Source organism: Erpetoichthys calabaricus, chromosome 1 (genome assembly GCF_900747795.2).
Source record: "Erpetoichthys calabaricus chromosome 1, fErpCal1.3, whole genome shotgun sequence".
Taxonomy (NCBI): domain Eukaryota; kingdom Metazoa; phylum Chordata; class Cladistia; order Polypteriformes; family Polypteridae; genus Erpetoichthys; species Erpetoichthys calabaricus.
In genome coordinates this window covers 163417595-163441366 of record NC_041394.2, presented here as the reverse complement: position 1 = coordinate 163441366, position 23772 = coordinate 163417595, and the positions used below count along the sequence as shown (strand labels likewise).

At 39.2% G+C, this 23772-nt stretch overlaps 2 protein-coding genes across 2 annotated transcripts in view; both read left to right on the top strand.

The window, feature by feature from the left end:
- The window catches only part of LOC127526150 (uncharacterized), a 260787-nt gene that overhangs the window by 74521 nt on the left and 162494 nt on the right, over positions 1-23772 (top strand). The window lies entirely within an intron of this gene.
- ntf3 (neurotrophin 3) overlaps positions 1-23772 on the top strand; it is a 140619-nt gene that overhangs the window by 68110 nt on the left and 48737 nt on the right. The gene's annotated exons all lie outside the window — the stretch shown is intronic.

Genomic DNA, 23772 nt, shown 5'->3' with positions numbered 1-23772 from the left:
CGATTTTCATAAAGCGTTTGACTCAGTTGATCGAGCTGCCTTGTGGGACATCTCTCGCTTACCCTACTCAGACCTTGCAGCACGGCACAGACATCCTTCAGAACTGGCCCATGTCCCCGCCGCCCAAACCACAGCATTCCACGGGGAGCCACCGGACCCTGTTTCTGCTACAAAATGCTGCCAATCCAGGCTCCACCCAGGAAAAACACACTGTCCTCCCACCGCTGCCAGTCACAGGCTCCACCTAGCGAGAGGATCCTCCCAAGCTTAATGGGCTCTCTCCATGGGCACGCGATGACGTGGACACGTCTATGAAGAGTGGTGTCTCTCGCTCCGCACAATTTACTATAAAAGTATAAGGTAGTCCAGATCTAATTATGCAATTTTCATTACGCTATAACTTATTAAGTTTATTACATAGAAAATCACCCGAAAAATCCTGGCCCATCGAGAAGTGTGCAAATTGACGACATGAAGAATCTTCTTTGCGCCAAACTGGAATCGTCCCTGTATAAGTCAAAGTCATCCAGACGATCTGGATCTCTATAATTAGATCTGGACCACCCTGTACGAGCAGCCGGCACACGCACACATAAATCTTTACAAACTTACTTTAAATATATATATATATATATACCGTGCATCTGGAAAGTATTCACAGCGCATCACTTTTTCCACATTTTGTTATGTTACAGCCTTATTCCAAAATGGATTAAATTCATTTTTTTCCTCAGAATTCTACACACAACACCCCATAATGACAACGTGAAAAAAGTTTATTTGAGGTTTTTGCAAATTTATTAAAAATAAAAAAACTGAGAAATCACATGTACATAAGTATTCACAGCCTTTGCTCAATACTTTGTCGATGCACCTTTGGCAGCAATTACAGCCTCAAGTCTTATTGAATATGATGCCACAAGCTTGGCACACCTATCCTTGGCCAGGTTCGCCCATTCCTCTTTGCAGCACCTCTCAAGCTCCATCAGGTTGGATGGGAAGCATCAGTGCACAGCCATTTTAAGATCTCTCCAGAGATGTTGAATCGGATTCAAGTCTGGGCTCTGCCTGGGCCACTTAAGGACATTCACAGAGTTGTCCTGAAGCCACTCCTTTGATATCTTGGCTGTGTGCTTAGGGTCGTTGTCCTGCTGAAAGTGAACCGTCGCCCCAGTCTGAAGTCAAGAGCGCTCTGGATCAGGTTTTCATCCAGGATGTCTCTGTACATTGCTGCAGTCATCTTTCCCTTTATCCTGACTAGTCTCCCAGTCTCTGCCGCTGAAAAACATCCCCACAGCATGATGCTGCCACCACCATGCTTCACTGTAGGGATGGTATTGACCTGGTGATGAGCGGTGCCTGGTTTCCTCCAAACGTAACACCTGGCATTCACAGCAAAGAGTTCAATCTTTGTCTCATCAGACCAGAGAATTTTCTTTCTCATGGTCTGAGAGTCCTTCAGGTGCCTTTTGGCAAACTCCAGGCGGGCTGCCATGTACCTTTTACTAAGGAGTGGCTTCCATCTGGCCACTCTACCATACAGGCCTGATGGTTGATTGCTGCAGAGATGGTTGTCCTTCTGGAAGGTTCTCCTCTCTCCACAGAGGACCTCTGGAGTTCTGACAGAGTGACCATTGGGTTCTTGGTCACCTCCCTGACTAAGGCCCTTCTCCCCCGATCGCTCAGTTTAGATGGCTGGCCACCTTCCTGGTGATTTCAAACTTCTTCCACTTACGGATGATGGAGGCCACTGTGCTCATTGGGACCTTCAAAGCAGCAGAAATTTTTCTGTAACCTTCCCCAGATTTGTGCCTCGAGACAATCCTGTCTCGGAGGTCTACAGACAATTCCTTTCACTTCATGCTTGGTTTGTGCTCTGACATGAACTGTCAACTGTGGGACCTTATATAGACAGGTGTGTGCCATTCCAAATCATGTCCAATCAACTGAATTTACCACAGGTGGACTCCAATTAAGCTGCAGAAACATCTCAAGGATGATCAGGGGAAACAGGATGCACCTGAGCTCAATTTTGAGCTTCATGGCAAAGGCCGTGAATACTTATGTACATGTGCTTTCTCAATTTTTTTATTTTTAATAAATTTGCAAAAATCTCAAGTAAACTTTTTTCATGTTGTCATTATGGGGTGTTGTGTGTAGAATTCTGAAGAAAAAATTGAATTTAATCCATTTTGGAATAAGGCTGTAACATAACAAAATGTGGAAAAAGTGATGCGCTGTGAATGCTTTCCGGATGCACTGTATATATATATATATATATATATATATATATATATATATATATATATATATATATATATATATATATATAATGAATAGAAAAGTAGACTGCTTATATGTAATATCACATTCTAAGTCTGTATAGATGGGTGTGATTAAATATGGTCAAGAAAAAAAAAACTCCAGCTTTACTGCAGGGACTTCAAGGCCAAAAGACCACCAGCCCCTCTGGTCATTCTATATAATATAAATTTTCCTAAGCCATTCTTCATTGTTTTCAGGCTCTGTCCCAGGGGATTCAACATAGTAGGTCTCGCGGGCTGTTAGGGCACCTGCATTCATTCCTGTATCACAGGTGGCTGCACAGCGCCACTATCAGGTGGCATTTTAGAAACAAGACGACAAAGTAGAGAGAGCCAGAGATAATGATATTTCTATGCATGTACAACTAAACTGTAGCTATGAAAAAGCCAAATTAAAAATGTAGGTTTTGAGGATTTTTAAAACATTTTTCATAGTATTAGCCTGGGATATTTGTACCAGATTTTTGGTGCATAACAGCAAAAGGTTTCCTCACCACTTTTTTATGCTTTGAGAGAGAGTTTGGGAGCATGCACTGATACAGAGAGTTGCTGCACCCACCGCATGACAAACCGCCTCAGGATCCCAAATTAGGACCCAAGCACATCCATGCAATGGGTGACACCTTAGCACCACACTTGTTTGAAAGGATTGGAACAGTGTGAGGTTTTTTTTTTTTTTTTTTACAGTGGCTAGAATGCCAATCCTGCCAACAACCCCAAAGTTTTCCCTGCAAGTTGGAGGGTCTTCTGGCAGGGCTGGATGCAGGTTAACATCGTCCCCAGGATGGAGCAATTGCAGGTTAAGGGCCTTATTCAAGGGCCCAACAGAGTAGAATCAATTCTTGCACTTATGGGATTCAAACTGGCAACCTTCCGATTTCCGGCACTGATCTGTAGTCTCAGAGCTACAACTCCATTCCTCTTGGGATAATAAGCAGATTACTATTAGATATGACTTGATATTTAGGGGGGCAAGTGCTCCAAAATATATGAAAAACACAATTTTTTAAAGCTTTATATACCATTAGTACTATTTTAAAATCAATTCTAAAGGGCACAGGTAAAAATCTCGAAAAATGGAAAGATGAACTCTTTTTTTTCTGGTTAAGATTCTTGATTCAGCATTCTGCACTAATTGCAACTAATTGATGTATTTCTTAGGTAATCCTGTCAGGACTGCATTACAGTAATCTACTCAATTAATTACAAAAACATGAATTAATTTCTTAGCATCTTGCAGTATTATAAGAGTTTTAACTTTTGCAGTTTCCTTAAGTTAAATAAAAGGAATCCTAGCAATATAGTTAATGTTTGTTTTAAAGTTCATGTTAGAGGCTATGATTATGCCTAAGATCTTAATTTCCGCCTTGACTTTTAATGCTAAGGAATCAAGGATTTTTGTAATGCATACATTATTTCCATTTCGCCAACTACTTAGATTTCAGTTTTTTGCCTTATTTAGTTTGACAAAGTTACTACTCATGAGTGAGGCCAGAGCATCAGGGTTATCAGGTACTATACATAAGTAAAGCTGCAATGTCATCTGCGTAGTTGTGATATGCTAACCTTGCGCTTCAGTATAATCTGGCCCAATGGAAGCATGTACAGTAGTTTGAAAAAAGCACTGAGCCCAATACAGATCACTGTGGTAAAAGTGTACAATATCACAAACCTCCAAACTACAATCACCACAGCTAACAAAGAATTTCCTACCTGATAAATAAGACTATAACCAGCTTAAGGCACTACCAGTGAGTAGTGCCTAAGGCAATTTATAAGAATACTGTAATCTGTGGTGTAAAATACACTACTGTCAAATATGCTTAAATATACTACTGACTACTATTGTAAAACAGATAAAAGGTAACAGCCTTTCTCATAGAAATTATTTCTAGCATGGCTGTGATAGCAAAGGAATAGACAGCAGTAGTGTCATCACAGGGTCATGAAGTTACATATTGACTGTGCACTTCTAACTTATGCAAATACTCTCCTTTCATACATACTATACACCAGCAATGCAGAAAAATTAAAAGAGGTGGCATACAAAATATAAGTGGAGGCAACACTGTGACTTGGAATATACAATATTATTATGATGAGCTGTCAAATAATTAATCAAAATCATCAAGGTGGAGCATCCTCATTATTGTGTGGCATCCTCAAATTAAATGATCATCCAGTGACACTGCTCACAGCTAAAAGGTTGCTACTTTATAGGAAATAAAACAAAGACATTCAGAGACTGTGATTGTTTGTGTGAATGTGTAATTTATTATTCTTAGAAATTAATCACCGGGAGAGAATTGTTCAAAATGCATGCATTTATTTTTTTAATCTGCTTTGCGCAGTGCAGTCTTAGTAGAGTGACGTTTGGAGTTGGAGCTAATCATGTTTAACGAACCAAACCACTTTGATACAGATACTACACAATGAATGCTGCAGTTGTTCAGTTTCTTGTTGCTTCATACCAAACACATCTGTTTTGCAGAAATGCTGCAATCCTCATACTAGTAGCACAATCTTAGGAATGATTTCCTGTTAAAAAGAACTATAGAACACAGACATTTCATTCAGAGTATTAGCTGATATGGCCTGATAATAGTAAATTTTGATTTGTTTCTTTGATTGTATGACAATAATTGAATAGCATGAAAGCTTACTGTTTATTCAGCACTTTGAATTAAAATAAATGTTTATTTGTTTTAAAATGCTTTATCTTTAAAAAACTGAGGTAGGGTAAAAATACTTTTTACCTGCTTATATTAGGTATGCTGCTATATTTTAGTCTAAAAAGTGGCTTTTTTAATAACCCTTAAGGAGTAAAGTCTAAAAAAACTACAAATAAATCTTTTATAATTGTATGTGGAAAGACAGTTAACAGAGGGAGCAAACTTAATGAACATTTAAAAAAATCACAAAGACTTAGCTGCCCTGTTCAGGCAGTTACTGAAATACTATAGGCCCTTATCTGTCTTTGAGAAAGGATAGATAAGGACCCAAGATGTCATTTATACCCTTAAAACTCCATGTTCACTGGAGTAATTTGAGGTGTACACTTTATACACATGAATGGGGGCTTCTTGGGGTAATCCAACAGGATGAGGTGCTCTGAAGGACGCCACAGTCTCTTACCTCCATATAATACTTCCTTGAATTGTTCTTGCAGCTTGCTAGATTACATATGAGCCCTAACAGGATTTCTATTGGCTATTTACAGTGAAGGTTATTTAAAAGAGTGGTGCTCAGTAACATCTGAAGGCTCTATGTCTACTGTAAACATACTCCTGAGACTGATTATGCAGCAGGACTCATATAGCCCTCTAATAACTGACAATCCATTATACCTTTACTCTCATACACTTAGGTTCACTTACTGCTGTCTTATAACATTCTATGGCTCATATTTGCTTACAGATCAGACACTCATAGAATTAAAAACAGTAATTGAAAGTAATTATACCAGTTTTACATCTTAAAGCTATCCTTTTTACTTGAATACCATTGGGCAGAGTATTGGGAACCTTTCATGGTTTCTATTAAAAGAGAAGTGGTATTTATCACCTTCTGAAGCAAAAACATACCTCTTAACTTTCTTGGAAGTAAGTTATGACACATTTTTCAGTATGCCATGGGACTCTTGAGCAATAATTTTTTGACATTAATAATTCTAAAAATTCAAAAATGATATTTATAGTAGCTTGCAATGAAACTTTTCAATTAAAACTAGTGGACAGACTGGAACAAGATGACTTTTATTTAAGCTGGGTTTAAAATGTATGTTAAGATAAATGGCTAGTTTCGCTACAGCTGGTTATTTTCTGAACAGATCTCATTAATAATTATTCACAAACCAGTCTTAAGACTGCAAACACTCCATTACTCGTCACACTCAAACACATCCATTCTCGTTTATCCCAAGCCTACCTGAAGAGGCCAGAATCATGACTATCTTTGGGCTGCGAGAGGAAACTAAAACATCTTAAGAAAGACTGCAGAAACATTTGTGAAACATACACATTCTATATGTTAGGGCTGGAAATTATACCTAGGTCAATATAGTTGTGATGCTTTTTATGCTAAAGTTTGAAACTGAAACAAAGGAAGATTTGCGGGCATGTTAAATAAAAAATTGGCATCATTTTGAAAAAGAGAATTACAGTACTTCTGTCCAATATGTTGCTGTTTGCATTGACGCCAATTTCGCATGCCACCCTGACCAAAATAATAGATGTGAGAATGTAAGTTAAAAGCTGAAGTAACTTTTTTTGTCATCTTGAATGAAAGCCAAGGATCTGCTCTAAATTCTGAATGAAAATATTTTAATTGTCCAGGCTTACGATGTCTACTTGATAGAAGCACATTTTGAAAGTCAGAATGTGTCTCATTTAAGCTATTGATGTGAATGTTTTATTTTAAAGCTTAACATAAATATACATGTTGGAGCTTCTTTATGGATGTGACACTGTAGTGAATATGCTGGTCTGAAGGCTGGCACTCAAAAAATGAATAGAGCTTTAAATAAATAAGGTTATACTGCAGGTCATCTTTGGGATGTGGAAGGAAAAAACAAAGAGGTACAAAATGCCAAAAGAATGTGTAAATTCCAAACAGGCTGTGCTTAGTTTGAGAGGTGTGAGGCAATAACCATATTTACTGCTAAACATATTAAGTTTAATCACTTCAGGCTTCTATTAAAATAACTGGTGTAACCACAAGTGGGCACCACTGTACCCCAAACCACAGACACAGTAATACCCACTCCAGGTTCAAATAAATAATTTTATTTGTCATAAACACCTTGGGCCTCATGTATTAGGCCGTCCGTAGAATTCACACTATAACGTGGCATATGGACAAAAGCGGAAATGTTCGTACGCACAAAAAAATCCAGATGATTAATTTGTGCGTTCGCAAACTTCCACGTTCTTCCTCTACATAAATCCCGGTCAGCGTGAAAAGTAACGCACATGCACGCGCCTGCTGTCCCGCCCCAACTCCTCCCAGAATTATGCCTCTGTGAATATGCAAATCAATATAAATAGCCCTTAAGCGCAGCCTTCTGTGAAAAAACAATGGCAAAAGCACGGGGAAAATAGAAGAATTTCAGCAAATACCAAGTGGAGGTAAGGAAAAACATACTATTTGTTGGTTTAAACAGTGGTATAAACAACAAAAGGAAGTTGATCGAGTGACATAGTGTGTCGGACAAACTCGAAGGCTCAAGTTCACAAAGTCGCACAGTGCCCAAAATAAAAAAGAAGTTGTCACATATCAAAGTCACTGTGGAAAGGAGAGTCGTACCTCACCATCTGAGTGTCATATGAAAGCATATTATGGAACAGAGAAAAAAAATAGGCACACAGTGGGAAAAAAGCACAAAATGTCAACTTTAATCTCAAAATTTCCACTTTAATCACGTAGTTTATTTTGTCATTAAAGTAGAACAAAATGAACTTATTAAAATCCCTTAATTTACTAGTTTCTCAAATCCCACCGTAACTAAAGTAGCACATTAAATGCTTTGTTTTGTATTTGATCTTCTATGTGTTCTATGTGTGTGAATCACTACATGCTTCAGGGCTTTCTCTTCCTCCCACAGGACACAGAATCCATTACATTCGTAATATTACAGCTCTCTGAATAATTAAAATACTAAGATGTACTGTATACGTGATATCATTTTCATGATGATAGGAGTTAAAGCATGTTATTAAACATGGGAACACAGTGGCACAGTGGTTGTTAATGTTTTATGCAAGATGCTTGCTGCGCCTTGCGCGACCTTCGATGAAAAACTTTATTGTAGCAGTACTGTCTCTTTCAAACATACTAACCCCCAATTCCTGTCCTTACTTTTCTTTCTCCAAATACCCAATCGCCACACAATCAGTTATGCAATAGACGTTAAGCCATCTGTAAGCTTAGAACGGCAATTCTTCAAAACTTTTAAGGAACATTGAAATATCTTCGTAGTACATGTTTAATTATTCTATCCATCTATCCTTTCAGTGTCGCACCAGCCCCAACAAGAATACAGTGTGAGGCAGGAACAATCCGTGAACGGAGCGGCAGATCCTTGCTAGCGCAGCGACACCGTGTCCTCACATGTTTAATTATTAACAATATAGATTATTTAAATGAAGTTAAAATTTTATCTGTATAATATAATAAACATATTTTGTTGCATTTCATCTTAAAAATGATATCATCATCATATGTAAATACTAGCTTTATAAAGCGGCTCAGGTTGTGCAATATTATAACTGTAGTGTAAGTTTACAGTGAGGTGATTGTACTTATAAGTACTAACAGTTCTTCAAGGATTACTTGATGGACTGATTGAGTGCATTTAAAGTTGCTGGGATGAAACTGTTTCTGAACCGCGAGGTCCGTACAGGAAAGGCTTTGAAGTGTGTGCCGTGTGAGAGCAGTTCAATAGACAGCATGGCTGAGGCAGCGTTTGCTTGTTCCTGTATACCGATAATTCTCTTTCCGATCAGCTGCTGTAGATCTGTGATTCCCCACTCAGATACAGTGATATAAATACTCCGAGTGGTGCAGTGAGAGTAATATGGAAAAAGATGATCCGCTGTGGCAACCCCTAATGGGAGCTGCTGACAGAAGAAGAACAGGGTGCAGTGAGAGTAACAACGCTAAAGCAGCTATAGTATTTGGAATACTTTGGTCTTTCTCTGGACCATTATATTGTTACAGGTTAATTACAATCAGATACCTTAAACTAATAAACAATATGCAGTTAGTTTCAGTGTATATGATAAAGCCGCGTCAGGGATGTGGATCTAAAAAATAAAGGGTAACCACACAGGAACAGTAGCACTGGTTTGACGCTGGGTGCCGCCAGTTTGCAAAACCGAGTGGAGAACTTGCGTACACCAGGGTTGGAGCTAGCGTGAAAATGTGCGTGGCTTTACGCCAAGTTTAGGTTTTATACATCGCGATTTGAGCGTGGCAACGTTTGTACGCAACATTTTTGTGCCTACGCACCATTTATACATGAGCCCCCTTGTTTTCCAGAACATTGACAAAATACATCAACACACAATTCTCCTTCCTTCTCCAAGAACCCACTGCCTCACGACATTGACTCATTTAAGTGAGGCGGCAGGCTCATTTTTAAAGTCAACTCAAGAACTGCTTCCGGTTTCCTGTCCAAGTTGTCCAGATCATTTCCAGGTCATGCAGAAACCAGAGGTCTCATGTTTAAACTGTGCAAACTGGCAGCACCCAACATCAAAGCAGTGCTGCTGTTCCTGTGTGGTTTCCCTTTATTTTTTAGATTCACATCCCTGCTACGACTTTATCAAATACACTGAAAATAACCACCTATCATTTATAAATTTAAGGCATCTGATTGTAATCATCCTGTAACAATATAATGTTCCACAGAATGGCAAAACTATTCCAAATACCACAGCTGCTTTAGCGTTGTTAATTTCAGTGCACCACTCGCTGCCTCAGCCATGCGCACAGTCTGTTTGAACTTCCGCCAAACGCTCCAGAATCTTTCCTGCACAAACCTCGAGGTTCAGAAACAGATTCCTCCCATTCATTTTTTATCATATTTTTATTATTATTTTTATTTTATCATTTAATAGGAAAATAAGTTTATGGAGGATTTGCATATTGAATATCACTGTACCACACAATAATAATAATGGAATTCAATTCAATTGAAGTGAGAGAGTATTTACAGATGATGACGACTAGCTTCTAAGTCGATTTAGACTTACAAGAGCCATCTTCTTGGAGCTCTTGATATGAAATGTATTAAAGTATGTATATTACATTATACAGATAAATTTATAACTTCATTTATTAATGTATACTGTTAGTAATTAAATGTGTGGGCACAGTGGCACAGCGGTAGCTAGTTCAGGGATTGTTCCTGCCTCACGCTGTATGCTTTCTGGGACTGGCGCAACCTTGGATGGACAGATGGATGGAATAATTAAACATGTACTACAAAGATATTTCATTGTTCCTTAAAAATTTTGAAGAATCGGCGTTCTAAGCTTACAGATGGCTTGACATTTATTACTGAACTTATTATGTAGTGATTGGTTACCTGGAGAAAGAAAACGAAGGACAGGAATTTGGGGTTAGTACATTTGAACAAGACATAACTGCTGCAATAAATTATTTCATTGACGGTCATGCATGTCCCAGGAAGCATCTTGCGGGAGCCAGGAACAATCTCTGGGCAGGGAACTACAGTGCATCCGGAAAGTATTCACAGCGCATCACTTTTTCCACATTTTTTATGTTACAGCCTTTTTCCAAAATGGATTAAATTCATTTTTTTTCCTCAGAATTCTGCACACAACACCCCATAATGACAACATGAAAAAAGTTTACTTGAGGTTTTTGCAAATTTATTAAAAATAAAAAACCTGAGAAATCACATGTACATAAGTATTCACAGCCTTTGCTCAATACTTTGTCGATGCACCTTTGGCAGCAATTACAGCCTCAAGTCTTGTTGAATATGATGCCACAAGCTTGGCACACCTATCCTTGGCCAGTTTCACCCATTCCTCTTTGCAGCACCTCTCAAGCTCCATGAGGTTGGATGGAAAGCGTCAGTGCACAGCCATTTTAAGATCTCTCCAGAGATGTTCAATCGGATTCAAGTCTGGGCTCTGGCTGGGCCACTCAAGTACATTCACACAGTTGTCCTGAAGCCACTCCTTTGATATCTTGGCTGTGTGCTTAGGGTCGTTGTCCTGCTGAAAGATGAACCGTCGCCCCAGTCTGAGGTGAAGAGCACTCTGGAGCAGGTTTTCATCCAGGATGTCTCTGTATATTGCTGCAGTCATCTTTCCCTTTATCCTGACTAGTCTCCCAGTTCCTGCTGCTGAAAAACATCCCCACAGCATGATGCTGCCACCACCATGCTTCACTGTAGGGATGGTGCCAGGTCTCCCCCAAATGTGACACCTGGCATTCACACCAAAGAGTTCAATCTTTGTCTCATCAGACCAGAGAATTTTCTTTCTCATGGTCTGAGAGTCCTTCAGGTGCCTTTTGGCAAACTCCAGGCAGGCTGCCATGTGCCTTTTACTAAGGAGTGGCTTCCATCTGGCCACTCTACCATACAGGCCTGATTGGTGGATTGCTGCAGAGATGGTTGTCCTTCTGGAAGGTTCTCCTCTCTCCACAGAGGACCTCTGGAGCTCTGACAGAGTGACCATCGGGTTCTTGGTCACCTCCCTGACTAAGGCCCTTCTCCCCCAATCGCTCAGTTTAGATGGCCGGCCAGCTCTAAGAAGAGTCCTGGTGGTTTCAAACTTCTTCCACTTACAGATGATGGAGGCCACTGTGCTCATTGGGACCTTCAAAACAGCAGAAATTTTTCTGTAATCTTCCCCAGATTTGTGCCTCGAGACAATCCTGTCTCGGAGGTCTACAGACAATTCCTTTGACTTCATGCTTGGTTTGTGCTCTGACATGAACTGTCAACTGTGAGACCTTATATAGACAGGTGTGTGCCTTTCCAAATCATGTCCAACCAACTGAATTTACCACAGGTGGACTCCAATTAAGCTGCAGAAACATCTCAAGTATGATCAGGGAAAACAGGATGCACCTGAGCTCAATTTCGAGCTTCATGGCAAAGGCTGTGAATACTTGTGTACATGTGCTTTCTCAATTTTTTTATTTTTAATAAATTTGCAAAAGTCTTAAGTAAACTTTTTTCACGTTGTCATTATGGGGTGTTGTGTGTTGAATTCTGAGGAAAAAAATGAATTTAATCCATTTTGGAATAAGGCTGTAACATAACAAAATGTGGAAAAAGTGATGCGCTGTGAATACTTTCCGGATGCACTGTAGCTCATTGCTACCACTGCACCACCGTGTCCCCTTGTTTAATACATACTTTAATTCATTTCACATGAGTATAATATCAAGTATACATCTTAGTATTTAAATTGTTCAGAGAGCTGTAATATCATGAATGTAACGTATTCTGTGTCCTGTTGGAGTAAGAGAAAGCCCATTTAAGAAGCATGTACTGATTCACATACATAGAGCACATAGAAGAACACATTCAGCATGAAGCCTTTAATGTGCTACTTTAGTTACAATAGGATCTGGGAAACTTTAATAAATTAAACATTGATTTTAAGATTTAGTTTACGATGTTCTACTTTAATGACAAAATAAAATACGAGATTGAAGTGGACATTTTGACCTGTTTTCACTCTGACCCTATTTTTTACTTTTTTCTGTACCCTAATACTCTTCAGTATGATACTCAGACAGTGGGCAATGACTCACCATTTTACTGCAACTTTGATATCTTACCACTTCTTTTTTATTTCGGGCACTGTGCGACTTTCTGAACTTGAACTTTTCAGTTTCTCTGTACTCTGTATCACTCGATCGACTTCCTTTTGTTGTTTATACAACTGCTTAACCCAACAAATAGTAAGTTTTTCCTTGCCTCAACTTTGCATTCGATGAAATTCTTTTTTTTCATGTGCCTTTTCCATTGTCTTTTAACTGAATGGAAAGGGCTATTTATATTGATCTGCATATTGAAATATGCTAAATTCTGGGAGGGTTCAGGGTGTGGTGGCAGGAGCGTGCACGAGCATTATTTTTCATGATGACCACGATTTATGTAGCAGAAGTGTGTAGAAGTTGGCTTACACACGGTTTTGTGCATCTGAATTTTTTTGTGCATATGCACATTTTTAGTGTGGACTCTAGTACGCACAGCATTATGCATGAGGCCCCAGATCAGTTCTCCCTGTCTAGCAGTCCCCAAAGACCCTGACAGGGCTGTGTTACCAGACTGCAACTCCTATCCCACACTATAGGTGTCCTGTTTGGGTTCAGCCCTGAAGAACACTGCCACCTGTCATGTGGGGGAATGACCTGCTCTTGCTAAGCCTGTTTGTCTGGTCCTTCCATTATAGTCTCTTGGCCAAGAATTAATGCTTCCTTTATCCTGGCCAGGATGCCAGTCCTTCCATCTTAACACCTACACTGGTCAGGCATAAATCCTCGCAACATTTTCACACCAGGTTTGAATTTGGACAGAAAGACCCATGTTTATGTATTTAAGGATTCCTAATGTATACACAAGTTCTTCAAAAATTTATAGTGTGCTATTAGAGATTTTGCTGTTATGAACACTGTGATGGTCTTTGGTGTTCATTAAATTATTTATCTTGAGATTAAGATTAAAAAAACAGGAGATAAAGTAGCCTAGACAGTGAGATTAGCCAACTAGTGAAAGTAAGGACCGAAAAGATCATTTTAATTGTGCACCTAAACCAAAATGCTATCTAAAAGGTGAAATCAAAAAGAACACTGCAAAAGTATTATTCTAACTTGTTTTATTTACTGCAATTAGCTCTAGAAAGTGTTGCTGTTCTTATTTGTTTGAGGAGGTTTAACACTTGCTAAAGCATGTGCAGGCGGCACAGTGGTGCAGTGGTAGTGCTGCTGCCTCGCAGTTAGGAGACCTGGGTTCGCTTCCCAGGTCCTCCCTGCGTGGAGTTTGCATGTTCTCCCCGTGTCTGCGTGGGTTTCCTCCGGGTGCTCCGGTTTCCTCCCACAGTCCAAAGACATGCAGGTTAGGTGGATTGGCGATTCTAAATTGGCCCTAGTGTGTGCTTGGTGTGTGGGTGTGTTTGTGTGTGTCCTGCGGTGGGTTGGCACCCTGCCCGAGATTGGTTCCTGCCCTGTGTTGGCTGGGATTGGCTCCAGCAGACCCCCGTAACCCTGTGTTTGGATTCAGTGGGTTGGAAAATGGATGGATGGATAAAGCATGTGCAAGTAGAACATTGATGCATATGTCACATGACAGGCAAAGGGGCTTAACAACCATAAGCAACATGGACAATACAAAAGACAGAAATGGAAAATATTCTCAGCAGAATAACAAAAAATAAGCTATGTACAGTAATCCCTCACCTATTGCGGGGGTTACGTTCCAGAGCCCCCCGCGATAGGTGAAAATCCGCGAAGTAGCGACCTATATTTATTTTATTATTTTTACATATTTTAAGGCTTTATAAACCCTTCCCACACTCTTATAAACCTTTCTCACTCTCTTGTTAACCTTTCCCACACTCTTATAAACACTTCCTATGCTCTTAAACACTTTCTACATTCTTAAACACCGCAGACCAACACTGCACACTGCACACAGCGATCAGACGTCTGCACTCGCTTTGTGAAGGGGGGCAGCTGAACTCACGCTGAGCAGAAATGGACTTTGTGCTGCTTCTGCCAAAATGCCTGCTTGTTGCTCTGCGCGTTCGGAAGGAGGAGGAGGAGTGGGGGTGTGTGAGGGCTGAACGCACGTTAGCTCAAACCCCCCTCCCCGGAGGCGCAGTACACTCCTGCCACTTCGCATTGTCAAGGGGGTGGGGAGCTGAATGAACGCTAAGGAGAAGTGGACTTTGTGCTGGCTTTGTGCTGCTTGTCGCTCTGCGTGTCAATAATTTAAAAGCCTGTACATCACCAATTTTCCTGTCTCACTGTCTTGTCTTGCGTGAAATTAAAATGTTTTATAATAGTGAGATGTTACTCACATCCTTAGCCCGACATCCACATATCATATGTGTTAACAAAGTGTGTTTTATAAGTTTACACGTGTTTAAAGCATGTGGGATGGGTATTTTAAGGCTTAAACTATAAAAATGTTTATTTATATGGTCTTTTTATATCGCGGATTTTCTCCTGTTGCTGATGGGTCTGGAACATAACTTCCACGATAGGGGGGCAATCACTTGTATTTAAAAACCCGCGAAGTCGTGAATCCGCGAAAAGTGAACCGCGAAGTAGCGAGGGATTACTGTATACAACAAATGAAGGCTCCAAAAATGTATTAATCACAACTTTACTGTTAAGACAGCATATGGCAATGTTTGTTGTTTTACATAGACTGGCACTCCTTACCCTCTATCATTTTGAAAGACTAACTCCTGGGGCCCCATTTATAAAAATGTACATCATAAATTTGAATTTACGATAATTTCTTAAAAGTTTCTATAAATGATTTATAAAGGGCACTTATGCTCAAATGAATGTTCCTAAATCCTTCCAGCTCATGGCCTGTTATTAATTCAAAATATCATCTTAAATTTCTGCACATATGAATGTATGTTGTTTTCACATATGCAGCACCCTCAAATATCTTTATATGGTAGCTTATAATGCCATATAGCCACCAATTCCTAATAACAATAACAATTCTTTATATTTATATAGTGGTTTTCTCACTATTCACAGCAATTACATAGTGAGTGGGAAGCCACTTCAGCCACAAGTAATGTACAGCATTTACCTGGACGATGCGATGACAGCCATTTTGCACCAGTACATTCACCGCACATTAGCTATTAGCCAGTTGTCTTTATGAAGAAAATCAAGAAATCACTTGCAATTAATTCAGAAATAATAGCGGGTTAGCAGAAGACAATCTGAAAGTTGATTGAATACTGATATTTCCAGTTTAGATTAAGTGTGTTGATTCACTGAAGGTGCTCCTATTGTAACAGGGGGCAATCTGTTGCACTGGCCTCATTTGGGTATATCATCTTTTGCACAAGACACCTCTTAATCAGTCCTTGTGCAATTTTATTATGGTTGAGTTGATGAACTATGGGGATATATGAATAACAGCCTTCACAACAGCAAGCAAGCCTGAGCTGAGAGCAGGCCTAGATACTCCCAGCCTGTATGCAAGTTCTCTTTTAAAGATCCCTGTTGTAAGGAACCCAAGCACAGAGACAATTTGGAACCTACACTGGAATAGTGTGATTGTGCTTTATAGAGCTCTCAATGGTAGGACTTGTCTAAAGGATGCCATAAGGATGAATTAAGTAGCTAATACTGTCTCATAAGTCAATCACCATCATGAGCAAAAACATCTATCTCTGATGGTGTAGTTCTCTGCTAGAGCCAAAGAAGCCATAGCTCAATACTCTTTAAATATTTCTGCATTCATATAGTAAAAACACTACTCCAATTTGTGACTAATGACTCTAGACCAGTGACGTAAAAAGTCATATTTTAATTAAATGATATTTAAAATAATGGGACAAAATCCGTGAGAGTTTCAATATAGTCCACAGCATAACACATTTTAGCATTGAATATGGTTTTTATTTAAATGGAATTAAGCAGCTCTTTTTTTGTTTATTCTCAGTAGTCTTTCTGTGTTGCCCTAACCTATGCTAACTTTAACCTGTGTCACCAAGTTAATATAATTCTTACTTTGGTTGTCCTAGATTGTTTTTTTTTTTTTACTTTCCCTTAAGGTTTTAAGGTTTTCATACAACCCAATTTGTTTTTTTTTTTTTTTTTTTTTGCTATTGCTGTGATATAAATCTCATTTTTGCAGAGCAGAGGCCTAACAGTGCCCATGCACAAAGACATTTTTTCTATGTTGAGCTTGTACAAGAATGTTTTAACATCAGGTTCAGGTTTTATAAATCCTAGCTTGTATGTTGCATTGCATGTACAATCATGCCCAAGGAATTTAAGATCACATTTTTTCCTATGATTGTTTTGCCCCAGTTTCTAAAAACTTTGAACTGTGCAAGCAGCTCAGAAATTATATGGATGATAGCCATATTTACTGTGCCTTTACTTTAAGTAGTAATCTAGTTTCAATTTCTGACACATATACTATACTCTCTCTCTCTCTCTATATATATATATATATATATATATATACTAGCAAAATACCCGCGCTTCGCGGCGGAGAAGTAGTGTGTTAAAGAGGTTATGTAAACATATATATACATATACATATATACATATATACATATCTACATATACACATATCTACATATACATATATATATATACTGTACATATACACATCCACATATATATATATATACACATATCAACAAATATATACACATACATATACACACATACATAAACACACACATATACATATATGCATATATACATACATACATAGTGCGTTGTAACACGGGCTGTGATTGTTACATGGGAGGGAGACGACAAATCACAGCTTCCCGCTTCCTAATCGGGCCTGTGATTGGTGCTTTGACGGATGCCCAGATCCCACAGTATGTCCCCTTAGGAGAGGCGTTAGGCAAGTGTAATTGAATAGCGGTGCTGCAAGTTTAGCTTTACACCTGTTTTTAAGGCTTATTGACTGAAAGGGGCTTTCATGAAAAAACTTAGGGCTTTGCTACAGGATACACCCTCCACAAGTTAAGGAAGTAAAAATAAAGGTATATATTTCTGTTTTATTTAAACCTTTTAAGTTTGTATGCGGGCGGTATGGTGGTGCAGTGAAAGGTGCCAGTTAGGAGACCCGGGTTCGCTTCTCTGCGTGGAGTTTGAATGTTCTCCCTGTGTCTGTCTGGGTTTCCTCCGGGTACTCCGGTTTCCTCCCACAGTCCAAAGACATGCAGGTTAGGTGCATTGGCGATTCTAAATTGTCCCTGGTGTGTGGGTGTGTGTGGATGTGTGCGCCCTGCGGTGGGCTGGCACCTTGCCCGGGGTTTGTTTCCTGCCTTGTGCCCTGTGTTGGCAGGGATTGGCTCCTGTATTTAGGATATAGCGGGTTGGATAATGGATGGATGGACATTTATATGCATAGCCCCATTTGCCCGTTTTCGTTTTTTTTCATTCTCCAGTAATATTTCAGCAAACCCGGAGCTTGTCAGTTCAAATCCTGGTACTGACACCACTGTGTGACCCTGAGGAAGTCACTTCACCTGCCTGTGCTGCAAAAAACAAAAGTAATGTAACAAATTGTACCTCACATGTTGCAAGTTGCTGGAATAAAGGCATAAGTCAAATAGATAAATATGTATTATACACATAGGAAGTATTCATTTATTTTCAGTTAAGTCATCTGCAGCAAACCTTTATTATTGAGGGTTTCTCCTTTTTAGATAGTGCAAACTGTTTCTTCTTCATTGAGGTTTTCTCTTGGAGAGCTTTTTTCATTTCATTGAAAATTAAAGCAGCAGCTGCCAAAATATGTAGCTTTCTTATTAATTTTTCAACATTGTGTAAAATAACTTTATAAAGTAACATAAAAGGTTTAAATACTGGTTATCCTTTTACACTAAAATATTACTAAAGAGATACAAAAAAAGTAAAATGCATATGTTGTTTTTCTTGAAAAATAATATATACAGTATACATATATATATATATATATATATATATATATATATATATATATATATATATATATATATATACACACATATTACGATTGTTATAGTTCTCTTTGTATACCACGTTGTCAGTTCAGCACTCCGGTTGTAATATGACCAAGCCGTGCAAGCACACGCTTGAGAATGCAACGTATAGTTGTACAGGAGAACAGCAATCTTGCCTCAAATCAATGGCAACCTTCTGTATGTCTATGAACTTAATTTAAACTTTAGGTTTACACGGTGCTTTGTTTCCGACGTGCTGCGTTCACACAAGAGAGTGGCTCACGTGAACTGACTGATGTTGCGATGTCCACGGCTTTATTTAATGTTAGCTAAGACCCGGCACTTAAAAGTTTCTCACTACAGCAATTTTTAATCCGTTACAAAGTCATCCAAAGTGTCGTTTATACCTTGTGTCTTCTCATTAAACTTGTATCTCGCGAATATGGTATTGCAAATGGCAGCGGGAGCGTTTCTATAAACTTAATTTTACGATTGTTATAGTTCTGTTTGTATACCACGTTGTCAGTTCAGCACTCCGGTTGTAATAAGACCAAGCTGTGCAAGCACACTCTTGAGAATGCAACGTATAATTGTAAAGGAGAAAAGCAATCTTGCCTCAAATCAATGGCAACCTTTTGTAGGTCTATGAACTTAATTTAAACTTTAGGTTTACACGGTGCTTTGTTTCCGACGTGCTGCATTCACACAAGAGAGCGGCTCACGTGAACTGACTGATGTTGCGATGTCCACGGCTTTATTTAATGTTAGCTAAGACCCGGCACTTAAAAGTTTCTTGCTACAGCAATTTTTAATACGTTACAAAGTCATCCAAAGTCTCGTTTATACCTCGTGTCTTCTCATTAAACTTGTATCTCGCGAATACGGTATTGCAAACGGCAGCGGGAGCGTTTCTCATTAAACTTGTATCTCGCGAATATGGTATTGCAAACGGCAGCGGTAGCGTTTCTATAAACTTAATTTAAACTTACGTTTTACACCGTGCTTTGTTTCCGCAGTATCAAAGTGATCACTCTCTTGTGCCTTCTCAATTGTGTAATGAATGTTTTCTTCAGCGCTCTTTGGGGCTCTTCCTTGTTTTCAGTTCACGTGATTACGTAGGAGGTGTGATGACGCGATACGCGATTCCGCCTCCTCCATTACAGTATATGGACAAAAAAGAGGTTCCAGTTATGACCATTACGCGTAGAATTTCAAAATGAAACCTGCCTAACTTTTGTAAGTAAGCTGTAAGGAATGAGCCTGCCAAATTTCAGCCTTCCACCCACACGGGAAGTTGGAGAATTAGTGATGAGTGAGTGAGTCAGTGAGGGCTTTGCCTTTTATTAGTATAGATATATATTTATATATATACATATATATATATATATATATATATATATATATATATATGTATATATATATATAATAAAAAAAAATCTCGGGAAGGAAAACCAGGGACACGAGACGTGATCTTCTCAGAAGACACTTAGAAGACCCGTGAGACAAAAGAGATTGGCCACGAAGCGTCTCGCGGGGACCATAAACATGAGACTTGATGTCAAGAGATTGTCTCGCGGGGTCATGGAACATGACATTCTTGCAAGACACGTCCTACTTACAACCAATATCAAATAAGACCACGGGCAGCAAAACACTCAGTTGTATAAAGGCATGTAGCAGACACAGATCCTGTGCTCTCAGCTCATATAAAGCGTATAAGGGCAATACTTTCTAAATGAAATGTCAACGACTAAGCGAAGAAGAAAGAGCAGATAACAGATTATGAAAGCAGTGGAATTCGAAAGGCTCAAACAAAACAATGGCGCGATACACATGCAGAGAAAGGTAAAGAATATGAAAGCAGTAAAATTCAACAGTATTGTAGCATCCCAGCCAGGTTGAAGCCTTTTTTTTTTGAGTGACTGTTAGGTCCGATTAAGGGAGGGTGGAGTACAGCACAGAAAACTGACAGCGGGGTATTGATTGATGCGTGTGGCACGCGGCTGGGGATCGTACCCGGCCAGGATGCCGAGGAAGACCGGAGGAGGGCTTGTGCCTCCTCCAGAACATGAGGGGGCGACCGCCCTGGTTGCTTTGGGGGCCAAGGGTACAGAGCTCTGAAGCTCAACCCTGTAGGGGCCCGTGGTCACCGCCAGGGGGCGGCCCGATGCCTTGGGAGCCCTGGACCTCTGCACTTCCGCCACACCCGGAAGTGCTGGGGGGAAGAGAATTGGGGACACCCGGAGTCCTTCCGGGTGCACAGCCAGCACTTCCATCACACTGGGGCATGTCGGCGGAGGAGTGTCGGGAAGCACCTGGAGCCCATCCGGGTGTGCATAAAAGGGGCCGCCTCCCTCCACTTAATGGCTGGAGTCGGGTGGAAGAGGACTGAGCTCGGAGGAGAGGAGTGGAGGCGGACCAGAGACAGTGAAAGGCTTTGAGAAAGGCCAGGACTGAAGGAGTGATTGGTGGTGCGACATTGGGTTTGTGCACTTTATAATTATTGTAAATAAACTTGTGTGGTGAAAAAATCATTTCTACCTGTCTGTGTCCGGGCTGTCTCCCACATGCGGTAAGGGCGGGGGACCCAGGACGAGAGGAAGGGTTGGAGAGGGTGCTGGAAGTTTGTGTTTGGGGTTACGAAGTCGGCGTTCTTTTTCTTGATTGTTCAAGTAAAATTTTTGTGAGACTTTACTACGTCTGTCTGTTTTTTTTAAGCTGGACGTGAAGGTCGCTACAGTATCAAAAAAAGATAGTAAAGACTCAAAAAAAAAAAAAACGGCGTGATACACATGCAGAGAACGTTAAAGAATATGAAAGCAGTAAAATTTGAAAGTATGGAAAAAAAGATTGCATTAGCGCAAACAAAAGGAAATTATTACTCGAAAAAAGGGAAAATAATCATCACGGACCAGGTGTAATTGAAAAAATAGCAGGACAAAGCGAAGTCAAAGAGGAGAAAAGAAAGTAAAACGTCATAAAGAGGTTCAAAAATGAGGGGGTGAAACATATGCAGAGCAGGTTATAGATAATGAAAACAGTGGAATTCAAAACACACAATAAAACATAGGCGCGATATACATGCAGAGGAAGTTACAGAATATAAAAGCAGAAAATTTTGAAAGTATCAAAAAAAAGATAAAGATCACATTAAAAAAAGTTTCCCGTGAGAATAGCTTTTGCTATGACAATTAACAAATCACAGGGACAAACATTAGAAAAAGTTGGATTATTTATTAGGGAAAAAGATATTTTCACTCACGGGCAGTTATACGTTGTGTTGTCACAATGTATGTCCAAAAACGGAATCAAAATTCAATGCGATCTTGAAGAAAAGGTAATTCCAAATATTGTTTTTACTGAAGCTTTAAAGTAAAAGTGCAAATAATGAAATTGAAACAATTCCAAAGAAAAAAAAAGCTTTTAAAATTGTATATCCGATTAACCAAACATGGGGGTTGGCGAGCAGGGGGCAGAGCCCCCTAGTATATGTATAAATTTATTTATATACATACATTTTTTGTTAATTACAATGAAACACTCCTTTACTTTCATCAGATATGGCATTTGGCTCCTTGTCATTTTTGTAATGGAAAAAGCAGGATCAGAAGGTAGATGAATGGATGCATGGGTGAATGGATTAATGTTTTTAGAAAATCCTTGATTTAATAGGATCTTTACTATAAATACTCTACATGAAACACATGAGCAAACTGATAAACTAAGGAAGACTCACTTATCTCACCTTTCCTCTGCGGCTAAAATGTAGGAAATCATGAATCACTATACCCTACACACTCATCTCGTAGCTGGCATCTTAACCCCCTGTCATAAGCTGATGAGAACTGTACAGAGTTTATATCTAAGAAAATCGATTATTTTCTTGAGTCAAATGCATTTACTTCATTACTAGCATGTAGACTTATTTTGCTCAACTGGAAAAGTCCCAACCCACTTTTTTTAAGTCAGTGGGTAACTAATGTTCTATATTATTTGAAATTGGAAAAAAATCAAGTTCTAACTTAGAGGATCTGTCCAGAACTTTTTAAAAATATAGCAGGATCTAATTAATAACATTTTAGAAAAATCTATTTCAGGGGAAAGGATATTCTTCATTTCTTGCTGCTTTTAAAGATTAGCTCTGGTTATTGTCTCTCCTCTCTTTCTCTTGGGTGGGGTTTGAAATTCGGTTTGTTTGTTTGTTTAGTTTGATTTGAGTGTATGGAATGTTATTTCCTTCTAATTAAAATCAATTAATAAATAAATAAAGATTAGGAAATCATTTCTTGAACGATCAGGCATATCTCAATTTTCAGTGATTTTAGACAATTCTTGTAACTGCTGACCGAATTAAAATATTTGTCACATCTATATATATAAATAAAAATGTAAATGTTCATTTGTTCAAAATCTTAAATCTCCGAAAGTTCTTCACCAATTGCTTTGAAATTTTGACACAACGTTGCATTTGAATACGCCTGTGTTTTTATATACCTATATTATATAGATGTCACACCTGTGACAGGTAAAAACATGCTTTTTTTGAAAAACAGCGCCATCTGTTGGACGTAAAAGCAACGCACACTATACTAAATATTTTACGATTCCATTTCAATGTTTCCAATTTACGATCCATTTACGATTTTAACTCCGTTAAATCGATCAAATACATTTGTAAGTACGTGAATAAAGGCAGCGACATGGCAGTTTTTGGTGTGCAACCAGAAACAAGTGATGGGAATGTGGTCATACATATCGATGAAATCGCACAGTATCAGGCTGGAAGATACATAAGCAGCAATGAAGCTGTATGGCGAATTCTTTCATTTCCCATACATGAACGAAGTCCAGCTGTTGTTCACTTAGCAGTACATCTAGAAAATGGACAACGTGTTTATTTCACAGCTGCAAATGTGCAACAAATAGCCCTGAATCCACCGGCTACAATGTTAACTGCTTTCTTCACGTTATGTCAAAATGACGCATTTGCGAAAACACTGCTGTATTCAGAAGTGCCTACGTATTACACATGGAATGCGAGTAGAAAATCATTTGAACGACGCAAACAAGGAGAGCGAGTTGACGGACAACCTGGAATATTCAAAGAAACTACGATAGGCAGACTGTACACCGTGCATCCCAATCAAGATGAATGCTTCTTTCTTCGCATGCTGTTGGTAAATGTGCCCGGTCCAACATCTTTCCAGCAATTGAGAATTGTCAATGGCGTTACACATGCCACTTTC